Source organism: Danio rerio, chromosome 2 (assembly GCF_052040795.2).
Source record: "Danio rerio strain M-AB ecotype USA chromosome 2, GRCz13ab, whole genome shotgun sequence".
NCBI lineage: Eukaryota > Metazoa > Chordata > Actinopteri > Cypriniformes > Danionidae > Danio > Danio rerio.
Window position 1 is genome coordinate 58,547,348 of NC_141022.1, and position 15,178 is coordinate 58,562,525.

The following is a 15,178-nucleotide window of genomic DNA, read 5'->3' on the forward strand; positions in this document are numbered from 1 at the left end:
GTTCCAAAAGAGATCTGCATAGATGGAGGTAATAGGTGAGGGCTAAAAAGTTAAGTTTAAATTTAAGGTAGGTATACATCGCTATGATGTTGACAAGAAAACAATAGACTGCAAAAGTTTCACTGAAACATTCCTAATGTGTCTGCACCTTTACCGGACCTAGATTTAACATGCTACAGGAACTATCCCTGACGTTGACCTTGGTTGTATACAAGATCATCATGATACAGACATAGTCAGATTATGCCTCTCTTCTAGTGTCCAATGAAATCTCAGAGACTCTTTGCGATACACTTTGGTTTTTTTTTTGCACTTGTGGGGTGACCCTTAATAGGAACCAAAGGGAGGGAGATCAGACATCAGGTGCAGTCACATTTACTGTTGCTCAGTGAAATTCCACTTGCAAAATTGAGTCTTTCAGAGAGTAATCTGCATGATTGCTTTTACTTCATTTCATTAAGCTTTCTTAATACACCAGGTGGTGTGACTTGGACACATCATCAGTGATGAACCCTGGGTAATGGGGTGTTTCGGGCCTAAGATTATTAAGACGCTCTCAATTGGCGACCCAACATTCCCCAGTTTGTGTCCAAGTGGCATAGTACACCGTGGATCTCCCCTCTTGATCCACTGAGAGCTTTTTCTGCAGCTTCAATGATGTTCCTGGTGGCTTGCACTCCTGTAATGCCAAGGAGACTGGGAATGCATGCAATCAGGAGATCTCATGTGCACAAAAATGTTCTCTAAGCTGGTCTGGCTCATGTTTTGTGTATTTATATAAATGCACAATGCTGGCCAGCAGAAAGCTAAGGTTTTAAAGTGACTTCTGTGTGAGCAGTGCTTTATTCATTTTTGACTAGAAACAAATTAATTGCAATATGAAGTTTCTCAAGAGTATAATACTGTTCCAAACACAGATTTTTCCAGTTTGCACTTGTATCACACAAAATTCACCTATTGTAATCCAACTGAATTGGTGGTTCCCTACACAGAATTTGCTCAGATTTGGTTACAGATTGGATATGTCTCTCTGACTAAAATTGGCTTGTAGGCTTGGCTTGAAGGACAATTTTGTGAAACTTTGCTTGCTAAATTAAGCTGAAATGTTGCTAATGTACTGCTTAATAGTCTCTAGCACCTTGATGAGATCCTGGATTAACGTCTATGTTAATAATGGGACATCATTTTTGTCGGAAAATGTAATCTATACCTACTCCCTACCCCCAATCCCAACCATACCGGTAAATTATTGCCAAAATCAGAAGGGAATAATAGTCGGATAACAATCGTGTAGAAGTGCATAAACCTAAGCGTAAACTAAAACTAAACATAAACAGCAAACATATCCCTAAAATCTGATTGGCCTATTGGAGTGTTGTTCCAGGATCAACATAGATGTTAATCTAGGAACATGTCCTACTTGGTGAAATCAGGTTAGGGTAGTCTCTACACCTGTCATAGTTGGACCAGACTCAGTTAGACCTATGAGATTTGATAGTCAGCCTTTCCAACATGGACTACACAGCAATCCATGTCATAGTTTTGCCAAGTATGATGTGATCCTGGAACATTATTTTTGTAGGAAAATGTAATCCACACCTATTGCCTACCCCTAAACTCAATAATAGTTAATAGGGAATAATAGTTGGATAACAATCATGTCGAAGTGCATAATCCTAACTGTAAGTCTAAACTTTACATAAACATTAAACATATCCCGTATATCTGATTGGCTAATTGGAATGTTGTTCCAGGATCAACATAGATGTTAATCCAAGAACATGTCCTACTAAGTGAGATCAGGTTAGGGTATTCTCTACACCTGTCATAGTTGGACCAGACTCAGTTAGACCCATTAGATTTGATAGTCAGCCTTTCCGACATGGACTACACAGCAATGCAAGCCATGATGTTCCTATGCATGATGCAATCCTGGAAAATGTAATCCATACCTATCACCTACCCCTAAACCCAACCACAACTGTAAATTATTCCCAAAATCAGAGGGGAATAATAGTTGGATAACAATCATAATCCTAACAGTAAGCCTGAACTTAACATAAACAGTAAACATATCCCGTATATCTGATTGGCTGATTGAAATGTTGTTCTAGGATCAACATAGATGTTAATTCAAGAACATGTCCTACTTGGTGAGATCAGGTTAAGGTAGTCTCTACACCTGTCATAGTTGGACCAGACTCAGTTAGACCCATTAGATTTGGTAGTCAGCCTTTCCGACATGGGCTACACAGCAATGCACGCCATGATGTTCCTATGCACTATGCAATCCTGGAACATAATTTTTGTTGGAAAATGTAATCCACACCTATACCCTACAACTAAACCCTACCATAATGTAAATTATTCACAAAATCAGAGGGGAACAATAGTTGGATAACAATCATGTAGAAGTGCATAATCCTAACTGTAAGCCTAATCTTAATGTAAACAGTAAACATATCCATTAAATTTGATTGGCTAATTGGAATGTTGTTCCAGGATCAACATAGATGCTAATTCAGGAACATGTCTTGGTGAGATCAGGTTATGGTAGTCTTTACACCTGTCATAGACCAGACTCAAGACTTCCAACAAAAGTTTCTCACACAGATTTCTTTCATTTTCAAGTTGGCCAATGTCGAATTTGCAAAACTAGTAGGGTTATACTGTAAGTGTCTTCTATTTGAACTGCTTTACTCTGTTGCTGAGAGACAATGGGTCACTTTTGCTTGTGGAATTGAACAATTCCAATGGGGAACCATGCTAATGAGAGATTAGCATCGAAGCAACAACGTTTACCATGTAGGATAAGCTCATTTTCAAATTGGTCAACACTTCCAATTGGTCAAATTTGGAAGTGATTTCGCTACTTTAAACATTGCTAAACTATTGACTGCAGATTTTTGCTGAAGCATTGCTAATGTGACTGCACCTTTACCACTACTAAATTCAAAACAATGGCTATGAATAGATTTACACATTTACTAGCATAGCCACCCCTGTACAGCTTTGGATGCCTCGTAACATAATTGACAAGTGAAAAGGAGAAATCCTGTCGTGTGTAACGTAGTGTTTTTCATACAATGCAATCGGGCGATAAGAAAATCAGCACCGGCTTCGATTGAATGGCTATTATCTGTGGTTATCAGCTGATAGATATGGGCCAGTAAGGGCCTTTTATGCCTTCTGTTAGGCTCAGAAGGCTGTTATCATCCATCTACATGGTTAATCGGCTTAATAATAGAGAAGACTCCAGATCTGTTTTTGTTTACATCACGGTTTTGGTTGCGGTAGGGGTAGACGTTAATAAAATACAATTAATGGGAAATTTAATAAATAATAATAAATAATTCTTGTTAACTTCCGCCTGCAGCCCTACTGTTTGTGATCTATAGCTGATTAACCATGTGGGTGGATGATAACAGCCTTCTGAGCCTACCAGTAGGCGCAGAAGGCCCCTACTGGCCCAAATCTATCAACTGATAACACCCATTCAATCGAGTGATTACATTCGAATCGGCTGAAATCAGGGACTTGCAAGAGATGATAATAAGGAAATCGGATGCTTTGCGACCATGTTTTGGACTGTCTTCATCCTTTCTGTGTAAGCTCTACGTGTAGCAATCTAATTCACTTTGTTGTAAAGTATCAAAGAAAAAAATATGAATTACAGACCGCTGGTCGATTTTATATCTTAATGTAAATAAGAAGGGAAAAAAGGGAAAAAAGAGGTTATAATAGAAAACACACAAATTGTATTTACTCGAAAACCAAAGTTGAGCTTGAACACAAGTTTTGGTTGTGTCTATGTCAACTGAGAAAAACAACACGTCAATCGAAAACGTCCTCTATTTAACTGCCTTGATTACAAGTTTAGAAGCCATATACATGGTCTGTGTGTGCGTGTGCGTGTGTTTTTGTGCACATATGCTTGTCATTGGTTAAGTCGATGAGTCTGTTTTGTGGAACGGGAGTGCGTTTTTACGTCTTTTCGTCAGGCGTGTTGATAAAGGCAATACTTCACTGCGTCTGGGTTGCACTGAGAGCTTAGACTTGAATGCAATGGGTCTTTTGCAGAACTTGTTTAGATTAACATCGAACCAAAAGAGTCATGCTGTTTTTTGTGATCCATGTTGATGCAATATAATTCTGCAATATTCTCGCCCTGCCTTTTTATACGGAAGCTTCGTATCGCAGCATAAGCAATTTAATAATCAGCGTTGTTCAGAGAATGTTTCAAACCTCAAGGCGCTGGATAAGGTTGCGTAGCTTTCGCAATGTTTTTTTTTTTTGTTTTTGTTCGTGTGGGTCTACATAAAGTTTTCGGTTTTTATTTCAGTGATGAAATCAGGTTTTGTAATGTGTTATTTGTTGATTTTTGTTTCGTCCTTTTGTCATAGTATACTTTAAAAAGTCATATTTCCAAAAAGGTAAGAGAGGTCAAGTGTAGACCTTAAAAAAATTGTAATATTTACATGAAAGTGTAACAATATGAGATGACTAAAATGTCAGAATATTATCTATATAATGTAACATTATTGTAAAAAAAAAAAATATATATATATATATAATATCTTCGATATCTATTTATTTATTCTATATTTTACAGTTTAACAGTGGCATTTTTATAACGTGTTCTCCCATTGTCGCAAAAATAGATCCTGATTTGCACAACTTACTGAGTATTTAAAACATGCTGCATATTAATGGCCTGTAAACGTAATACAAAGTTTGTGCGTGGGCTCGGTTTGCAGGCCTGTGAGTGCTGGCTGATTTGTTGACTGCTTGCGAACAGATTTGGGTTGATTTACAAACTTGTCTCTTTACAAGAATGTAGTTGTTTGTGTTCATTGTAAACTGCTGCAGAATTTTTCTCACTTGAACTTTGAAATTGTAAATACGGCGCTGTATATATATATATATATATTTTATGTGCAAACCCGGGCAGTAACATAGGGAAAGAAGAAAAAAACAAAGCGATTTTAGAAAAACAAGCGGTGCATAATGGGTTTTGAATGTATGCCGAATGGCATTTACGATGTGACCTGATTATTATCAACTGCCATGTAAATAGATAAGTAATAACTCATGCAAAATGGAAATTGTGTGTATTTGCCGTTTGTAGCGATCACGTCCTAAATACTTTAATCTGATATGTGTAGAATTATTTTATTTTTCTAAGTCTTGTTTCCGAGACGGGAGCTCCGTCTGTAGATTACCATAACACAAAGCACACTGTGTCCGTTAGCGCCCTCTATAGGACAGGTATCAACACAGTCCTGGGATGCACTGAGTGATTTTTGGAATTGTGTGATTGAAACAGGCAGCTTAATCCATTAAAACAAACAAACAAAATAGTTGGTTGACAACGATTTCATGAAATATCAATGTATTGATCTCCATTGATTGGTACAGTGATTTCCACTTATATAGTCAACTGTAAAGCCCCAATTATACTTCATGTTTTCATTGCACACTAGATTGTGTGAGGTGCATATATTGTCAATTTTTGCATCTTGACCTTCCTATGTTGACAAAATCATCTAGGGTGAGGTTCACAAAATCATCATTAGCCAACTAAGATTTTAGTTTCCACTGCGTCAGTGATTTGGTGTTTCCCGAATCCATTGTTTCTATGAAATTTTGCAAACAGCATTGCGAACTTACTACCCAGGCTCATTCTGATTGCGTACCTCTTTATACATTTCTGGAGAGTGTCAAATACGTCCCAAGAGCTATGTTTTTTGCAGGTTTTGTTTTCAGTAATCCACTAGAGGCCGCTGTGTATGCTTTTTGGGATCTCAAATTTCTCTCGCGAGTGCCATTCGTGCCTGCTTTTTTTTGCGTAAATACACCAGAGGCCGCTGTTAACTGACTGACTGACCGATCAACCTATAGCCCCACCCACCCCTACCCTTAACCCAACCAATAGTGTTGTAAAATGCACAGATGGACCAGCGCACCCCCACATCCTTACACCCAACCAAAACTGTTTTCAAAAGCAATGCAGAAAAGGAAAAGCTCTCATAGTAGCCTGATGTGTTCACGTTTTCAGATTTTACCACATTCTCATTCTGTTATTTACTTTTTTTTTTTATTTACTTATTACTTCTTTTGTTATTTTATTTTTTGGCTTCCGTTTTTGTCTTACCCACTTTCTGGAACTGTTCTTCACCAGACTCGAACCCTGTCGTCGTGGTCAACTCCTCTCTGCATCTCAAGTCCGCCAACTTACATGGCGAGCCACTAAACAAATTGGTTACAGCAGAAATGCCGTCCATACAGATGTAAGCAGTCAGCTAGTAAGCGTGAAAAGGAACGACGTCCACCTATATAACACCTTGTAGCATTCGCTTTAAGACGAAATGCAGCCATATGAACTTATGGCTGCATAATTCGCAATCTCCAGAAATGTATATAGGGCTACAGTATGTTTTACCTATGTTGGTATATTGACATGGTTTTTGTTGTCAGTAAAATAATAGAATTTGGAATATTCTCAATAATGTTTGTAAAACAAATATAGGGCCTATGTGTTATTTATCTAAGTGTTTTATTTGAGTATGTAAGAAAAAATATTATTTGTTTTTTTTTTTTTGTTTATTTGTTCAACAACTCTGTTCAACCCAGGCTCATTTTGAAAATGTAATCTTGCGGATGTTTCTGGAGACCGCAAAATACCGGGAGTTACGTATTTTTGCAGTTTTTGTTTTCACGAATCCGCGAGAGGCCGCTGTGCATGCTTTTTCGCATCTCGAACGTTCTCGCGTAAACCCACTAGAGGCTGTCCGTCTGTCCGTCCGTCCGTCTGATTGACTGAATAAATGACAATGATTGACTGTGTGACCGGCCAATCGAATGACCGACTCTCATCCTCCTTCCCCAAACCCAACCAATTTTACCGATTGGCCCGCCCACCCACTTCCCTAAACCCAACAGACAATTTTTACAAAAGACATCCAGAAAAAGAAAAGCCCTCAACTGTTTTTCTTACCACGTTTTTACCGCATTTTCAACCCTGTTTATTCACTCGTTAGTTTTATTTTTTGGATTCTGTTTTTGTCTTACCTGATTTCTGGAACCGACCTGTCATCGTGGTCAACTCCTCTCTGTGTCTACAAGTCTGCTGGCATTCACGACAAGCTAACTGGACAAACTGGTTGAGGCGGAAAAGCCCTACACACAGAGGTAAGCAGCCAGCCGGCAAGCGCCGAAAGGAACGGCATCACACTGGCCCGCAGCGTTCGCTTAAATAAATAAAATGCAGCCATATGTATCTCTGGATGCATGGTCCCACTTTATATTGTGGCCTTAACTAATATGTACTTACACAGGAACTAATAGTTTGTTACAATGTTATTATAGTGTAAATACATGTATTAAATGTGTACTTATGCTTAATTGAATTTCTGTATTTAATTACATCTGTAATTAACTTCTGGATATACATTTGTAAATACACTGTTGACCATCCCTTACACCTTAACCCATACTTAAACCTACCCATACCACCAAACCTGTTCATAACCCAACCCCTATCCCAACTCAAGAGCACCACAAGTGTTCTCAAATACATTATCAACACAGTAAGTACATTGTATTTATATTTTTGATGCAGTAGTTAAGGTCACTTTATATAAAGTGGGACCGGATACATGATTCGCAGCCTCCAGAAACGTCCGCGGGACTATGTTTTCAGAATGAGCCTGTGTTGGGACTATTTGTAGAAAAACAACTATTTGAATGATTAAGGATTTTTCACCCCCTTTAGATTGTTATTATGTATGTTTTACATTTTAACTAATGTGGTTTAAACGATGGATTATTGACGGATAAACTACAGTTTTGGGAAACACTTGTCACATCGTTATTCATTTCCCAAACTATGGTATTTCAGCTGTGAGTTCTGTTGTTGTTTGGGAAACGCACCACTGATTGTGCCAAATCAGGCTGATATTGTGTACTCTAAACATGCCAAAAAAGATGAAGTATACTTTGGGCTTAAGCCTGCATTTACACTACTAAACAATTCTGATATGGTGATTTTGACCCCAGATTGGATTGTGCATGTTTGTGCCAACGCACAAACACACCAAATCATCTAAAATGGTGCTTAGCCGAGGTTGCAAACATATCAGATCAGTGCATTATACGCTGTAGTGTGAATGCAGCACTTCACTGTGGAAGGCAATGAGGGACAAAAGGCTTTACATGAAATGTGTGAAAATGTGATTGTATCCATGTGCACAGTTTGGTTATGTTGAGTTATGAAAGTTGACATAGTAAAGGTGCATAAGTTCATGGCAGTATAGAATTACGATAACCTTGTATCACATATGCAAATATAGTTTGATTCAGCAATACAGCAATTTCATTGGATATTGCATGTCAACATGATTGAGGACTTTTGGCCCTGATCACCTTCCATACAACACCACGTCTACACTGGAAGCATTGATACGTTGCTGTCAATACTGTAAGTCAAAACCTGCTATTTTACTCAAATAAATAAATAACTGCTATAAAGTCTTTTGTTAATTTTTAATATTGTTGCTGATGCAAATACATATGTATATAACTAGTATTGCCAAAAATATCGATTTTCGATAAGTCATAATATATTCCATAAGTGCTCGCAGTATTGAAAATTGTATCGAATACAATTCGTGAATTATACATTGATGATTATTGAAAAGTGGTATCGAATATCGATATTTTTCAATGTATTGTATCAAAGTTTGAAGTTTTATACATAACACTATATATTACTACAATGAGGGTGTGAATTATACATTGATCATTATTGAAAATTTTATTGAACATCGATGTTTTTCAAAGTATCGTATCGAAACTTGAAATAATTTGTACAACACTATATAAAAATACAATCAGGGTGTGAATTATACATCAATGATTATTGAAAATTGTATCAAATATCGATATTTTTCAAAGTATCGTATCGAAGTTTGAAATTTTATATATTACACTATATATAACTACAATCCGGGTGTGAATTATACATTGATGATTATTGAAAATTGTATCGAATATCAATATTTTTCAAAGTATCGTATTGAACTTTATTATTTTATACATAAAACACTATATATAGCTATAATCAGGGTGTGAATAATACATTGATCATTATTGGAAATTGTATCGAATATTGATATTTTTCAAAGTATCATTTTGAAGTTTGAAATTTTATATATAACACTAAATATAACTACAAATAGGGTGTGAATTATACATTTCAATGATAATTGAAAATGGTTTTGACTATCGATATTTTTTAAAGTACTGTATCGAAGTTTGAAATTTCATATACAGCCACAATCAGGGTGTGAATTATACATTGATGATTATGCATCCAAACTGCATGAACCTTTATGGGTTGGTTAAAACTATATTTACATTTTGATATTTTAATTATTAATATTACTTAAATTACAAATCAGAGCAAACTATTCAAAGGGAAGACAACCCTCCCCCCAATACATCTGGTTTTGATTTCCTTCAGGGGGGAATCAAGCGTCAAAACAGGTGATTTTGCTCACATTTTAGGATTATGAAGCTGAACTGCAAGAAATGCCATCAGTCAACAGAGATTTCCCAGTATTTCTCTATTGCAGTCGAGAGATCACAATAATTAATCCTGAAAAAGCTAAAGCAAAGCTAACACCACCAGTTTACTATGGTATAAATACAGCACTGCAACATGCAAGAGAGAGAAATCGACTTAGAATGTCACTTACCTGATTTATAATGATTTGTTCAGCTGTAGTGTGAAATTTACACACAAAAAAAAAACAACCCAAAATGTTTATTTTTTTCCCCCTAAGACTTATTATATGTCCCTGTCACTGTCTTGTGGCAGAACAATATAACTTTGTCAATCGTCAATTTATTTGCTCTTTACTCACTATAACAGGCTTATGGCCTAAACTATGCAATGATATTTTTAAATAGGCACTGTCCTTATAAATAAACTGCATTGTTGCAATCTAAACAACTACATTCTCGCCTAAAAAAGCATCAAACTTAAATTATGTTGTTCAACAGCTGCAATATTTGTCAAATATCTTTATATATATCTTTATATATTTGTCGTTTTTAGTATATATATATATATATATATATATATATATATATATATATATATATATATATATACATATATATATATACAAAATTATTAGCCCTCCTATGAATTTTATTTACTTTTTTTCAAATATTTCCCAAATGATGATTAAGAGAGTAAAGATTTTTACACTATGCCCTACAGTATTTTTTATTTGTTTTATTTCGGCTAGAATAAAAGCAGTTTATTAATTATTTTAAAGCCATTTTAAGGTCAATATCATTAGCCCCCTTAAGCAATAATTGTTTCAAATGTCTACAAAACAAACCACTGCTATACAATGACTTGCCAAATTACCCTAATTAGCCTATTAAGCTTTCAAATGTTACTTTAAGCTGAATACTAGTATCTTGAATAATGTTTAGTCAAATGTTATTTACTGTCATCATGACAAAGGTAAAAGAAATCAGTTATTAAAAATGAGTTAGTAAACTGTTGTTTAGAAATGTATTGAAAAAATTACTCCAAAAAAAGTTGGGGGAAAAAATATGCTGGGGGCTAATAATTCCGACTTCAACAATAATTCCGACTTTATAACAATATATATATTATAACTATATATATATATATATATATATATATATATATATATATATATATATATATATATATATATATATATATATATATATATATATTATTTGAAATCGTACAATATCAATGTGAAACATCTCGATGGACGATGGCATCGTCGTCGTAGGTGGGGGGTGGGGGTCATTGTTTAATATCAATTAATTTATAACGAATTAATTAATTGTAGCCTACCGTTTTCTCTAACAAACCATAAAAGTTACACACAAATTACCACCTGACAATCACTTTAATTCTGCGGAACTTTTCCCACAGCTGGTGGAGGAAACAAGAGTTTGTTTGGAGTTTACTGTTATTCGTATTGTAATTGATGATAACTTCCTTATTTTAATATTATTATGTGGAAATAATAACAAGTAAAGATGCTAGGGCTCGACCGTTTTGGTCACATATGTGCCCGACATTTTATTTTAAGAGCGCCTTTGCGCTCTTCTTATTGGCTCAATGCTCTAACTGAACGTGAATGATTGGTTAATATCAGCCGTCAATCCCTCTGTCAATGCCTTCTGCCTTCAGATGACAGAAGCCACAACCGCGAAAATGTGAAGCGCTGAAGATGAGAGAATGAAAATAACACTGATAGATTTACCTAAAGTTACTAATAATGGCACATCTTATTAGTGATCATGTGCTGAATGTTAATCCACCATTTACACTTGTCCAAGAGTGGATAAAAGACTTCCAGTGGCTTCAAGTCCGCTGAGAAAATGACTAAAAATAATTTAATGTAAAGTCTTTGGGTCAGGGTTTGCAGGTAACAGCGTTTGCCACTGAATTTACACATTTTAAGCGCGAGATGTGCTGTAAAATCCTTTTTAAAAATTGAATCCTCTCGATGCTGTCACCCGTGCAAGCGGCAGCTATATGTAACATTTAACACAGCTCATAAAAAGACCGTTATTGCTATTAAGATGACATGCAAATGATAAGCTAAATATCAATGTAAACGTGGGGTGGGCTGATGGATTGCGATGCCGGCTCAGCATTGTGAAGTTTGTCGGCGATGGATGATGGCATCTTCTATCGACCCAACCCTAATATATATATATATATATATATATATATATATATATATATATATATATATATATATATATATGTGTGTGTGTGTGTGTGTGTGTGTGTGTGTGTGTGTATATTCATATTTTATATATATATATATATATATATATATATATATATATATATATATATATATATATATATATATATATATATATATATATATATATATATATATATATATATATATTCATGATCAAAATTATAGGCATCCTTGGTAGGTAAATATAAGGAAAATAAAGAAAATCTATTCTAACTCTTTCAAATATGGCCTTTTTTTGTGTGCAAAGCAAATTACTTTAAAGGAATTGACTACATTTATTCAGTCAATGCTTAAACCTCAAACCTATAACCTTGGCATTGCAGCGTCATGCAGTACTGTTTGCGCTACACGAGTGCATGAAATTTAATTTATAAAAAGAATAATTGCATTTCAGACAAAAATAAACCATCTGCAGAAGCTGTGCAGCGCAACAGAAGTAGAAACAGAGCGTCTGTCGCTTTGTAAACAGCTCTTGATTATAATAGCAGCGATTTGATTTAGAAAATTTAGCAACGTGTCACTCCCATCTTGAGTAGATGTGATGTAAAGACATCATTTCAATAATAAAAACCCAAATAAATAAAATCAGAGCGCTGCACACCTTACATCTCCCGTAACATAAGAGTCAGATGATATTAATCTGAGAATGGAAGTGAAGAAGTGAAACTTTATCGCCGTTTTGCAATGTAATCTCTCTTATTTGGCACATTTAGCGCAGTTCGATTTCCTGCAAATAAACCGTTCGGTTCTGCAGGAGCTTTATGTTCTTTGGCCCAAGGACACGATCTGTTAGTTATTTTTTTATTTTTCTAGCATATAACATCCACAAAATCCTGATTGGAAACGATGGGGATGGCAGTGAATGTATGTGAATAACTGGACCGTTTTATTTACATGTGCGCACACATTTACATATGTAATGGATTTAGCCCTAATGAAGCTCCTCTCTGATTGTCTGAATGGAAATGGCAGCCAAAATGTGAGTTATTTCAACTGCAGACTCCTGCTCGCCATCCGAGCGGAAAATATGACAGTTTTATTCTGCTTTTCCAGCGAGAGAAAAAAAAAAAGGCCTGGCAGAAGCGAAACAATCTTCCCTTGAAGGACAGGCGGACAGATTGACTGAACATCCCTCCATATTTCCTCGGCATCAAATGTAAATCAGGGTACTTTATGTTTTTGTTTTGAAAAGTGTTTCTTTTTCTATCTCTCTCTCTCTTTCTGTCTCTCTTTGTCTGTCTGTTTATTTCCGGTTCGTGCTCCAATGCACAATGTACTGTAAATACCTAGTGTCTAGTATATCTGTTTCCAAATAGTCTATTTTTAGTTGTGTGTGGCTCTATGAAAGACCTAATGCAAAGTTTGTGTCTTTTCTCTTTTTTCAAAGGGGAACGTTCACCCAAAAATGAGTTTTAAAGCATCTTCTTGCTGCTTTCTGTGCAAAAGTTTGTTGTGACAATGTCTGTCAGGAAAAAAAAAAAAAAACTCAGTCAGCGTTTCTGTCAACAAACGTTAAAGCTGTCTGTCTGGTAAAGCTATTTATAGGATTTATTATTAAATCTTGTTTTCAAAAATGAATATATATATATATATATATATATATATATATATATATATATATATATATATATATATATATATATATATATATATATATATATATTACTTAATACTTCTAATAATTATATATGACTTTCCAAAAGTAATTTCCAAAAAAGATACTTCTACTATGGACAACCCAGGCTCATTCTGAAAACGTACCCATATATACATTTCTGCAGAGTGCAAAATACGTCCCAGGAGGTACGTTTTTCTGCAATTTTTGTTTCCATGTATCCACCAGAGGCGGCTCTGTATGCTTTTAGAGATCTAAAATTTCTCTCGCTAGTGCCATTCTCACCTGCTGTTCTTGGATAAAACTACCAGAGGCCGCTATCAACCCAATAGTGCCTCAAAAGTACCGATTGACCTGCCCACTGCCTTCCCTAAACTCAACGTCAGTGTTTTTAAAAGCAGCGATTGACCCGCCTACCGCCTTCCCTAAGCCCAACCGACAGTGTTTTTAAAAGTACCATTTGACCAGCCCACCGCCTTCCCTAAACCCAACTGACAGTGTTTTTAAAATCACCAATTGACCAGCCCACCGCCTTCCCTAAACCCAACCAACAGTGTTTTTAAATGCACTGATTGACCCGCCTACCGGCTTCCCTAAACCCAACCAACAGTGTTTTTAAATGCACTGATTGACCCGCCTACCGCCTTCCCTAAACCCAACCGACAGTGTTTTTAAAAGCACTGATTGACCCGCCTACCGCCTTCCCTAAACCCAACCGACAGTGTTTTTAAAAGCACCAATTGACCCACCCATCGCCTTACCCAAACCCAACCGACAGTGTTTTCAAAAGCACTGATTGACCCGCCTACCGCCTTCCCTAAACCCAACCAACAGTGTTTTTAAAAGCACCAATTGACCAGCCCACCGCCTTCCCTAAACCCAACCGACAGTGTTTTTTAAAGCAGCGATTGACCCGCCTACCGCCTTCCCTAAGCCCAACCGACAGTGTTTTTAAAAGTACCATTTGACCAGCCCACCGCCTTCCCTAAACCCAACCAACAGTGTTTTTAAATGCACTGATTGACCCGCCTACCGCCTTCCCTAAACCCAACCGACAGTGTTTTTAAAAGCACCAATTGACCCACCCATCGCCTTACCCAAACCCAACCGACAGTGTTTTCAAAAGCACTGATTGACCCGCCTACCGCCTTCCCTAAACCCAACCAACAGTGTTTTTAAAAGCACCAATTGACCAGCCCACCGCCTTCCCTAAACCCAACCGACAGTGTTTTTTAAAGCACCGATTGACCCGCCTACCGCCTTCCCTAAACCCAACCGACAGTGTTTTTTAAAGCACCGATTGACCCGCCTACCGATTTCCCTAAACCCAACCGACAGTGTTTTTTAAAGCACCATTTGACCTGCCCACCCAAAACCCAACCCTAAAACCAACAGACAGTGTTTTTAGAAGCAGAAATAGAAAAGCACTCACAGCTGCCTGATTTTTACCACATTTTCAGATTTTACCACTTTCTCCCTCTATTATTTACTTGTTTATTTTGTTTTTTGACTTCTGTTTTTGTCTTACCCACTTTCTGAAACCGTTCTTCACCAGACTCACACCAAGTCATCGCAGTCAACTCCTCTCTGCATCTCAAGTCCACTGACGTACGCGAAGAGCCACTGGGCAAACTGGTAACAGAAAAAAGCCGTCCATATGGAAGTAAGCAATCAGCTGGTAAGCACGAAAAGGAACAGCGTCATACCGTGCACCATAGCGTTT

At 36.5% G+C, this 15,178-nt stretch overlaps 1 protein-coding gene across 1 annotated transcript in view; it reads left to right on the top strand.

The window, feature by feature from the left end:
- Positions 1-13,310, top strand: part of LOC101885373 (potassium/sodium hyperpolarization-activated cyclic nucleotide-gated channel 2) — a 169,599-nt gene extending 156,289 nt beyond the window's left edge. The window contains exon 9 of the mRNA XM_087241430.1: positions 12,894-13,310. The gene's annotated coding sequence lies outside the window, so the exon portion shown is untranslated. The remainder of the gene's footprint in view (positions 1-12,893) is intronic.
- Positions 13,311-15,178: the final 1,868 nt, after the last annotated feature.